This window comes from Pyxicephalus adspersus, chromosome Z (genome assembly GCF_032062135.1).
Source record: "Pyxicephalus adspersus chromosome Z, UCB_Pads_2.0, whole genome shotgun sequence".
Classification (NCBI taxonomy): Eukaryota; Metazoa; Chordata; class Amphibia; order Anura; family Pyxicephalidae; genus Pyxicephalus; species Pyxicephalus adspersus.
This window is the reverse complement of record NC_092871.1, coordinates 63,295,185-63,295,866: the sequence shown is the minus strand read 5'-3', so window position 1 is coordinate 63,295,866 and position 682 is coordinate 63,295,185.

The window sequence follows — 682 nt, the reverse complement described above, 5'->3', positions numbered from 1 at the left end:
AAATCTCCCATACTACATCTCTAAGATGATCAATTAAGAGTGAGATGTGCTGACTGTGGAGTATTTGAGCTTTGTGACATTGTGTTATGCCCTTGGATATAGATATAAAATGGGTATACTGCAGGGAGGCTATAGCATTTAATGAATGCTTAGTTGGTACTAAGGGGCTCAAAGTTAATAAAATATATTCCCACACCATTACACCACAACCTTCCTGAACCCGACATAAGGCAGGACAGATTTCATGTTGTCAACACAAGATTCTAATTCTGCTAACTAAATGTCACAACATAAATTGAGACACCAGATCAAGCAACATTTTTCCCATTCTTCTCAACCATTTTTTGTGAATCTGTGCTAATTGTAGCCTCAAGTGCACGTTCTAGGCCAGGCATGGGCAAATTACAGCTCAATGGGGATGTTTCTCTGGCCACCCTTTGGGTGTTCCGTGGCTCTGGCCAGTGCCACCCCGAACAGGGTCAGATGGGGGGGGGGGGCACATTGGCCGGGGAACACGTCCCCGGGTCTGAGCCTATGATAGGTGAATGGGTGGGTTGTGTGTAAGAGTGGGACAGTTATGGGCAGTGACACAGCCCGCCCACTCTCCCATCACAAGCTCAGAGCCTGCAATGGGAGAGAGGGTGGGCTGTGTCACTGCACACAACCCTCCCCCCCCCCCCCC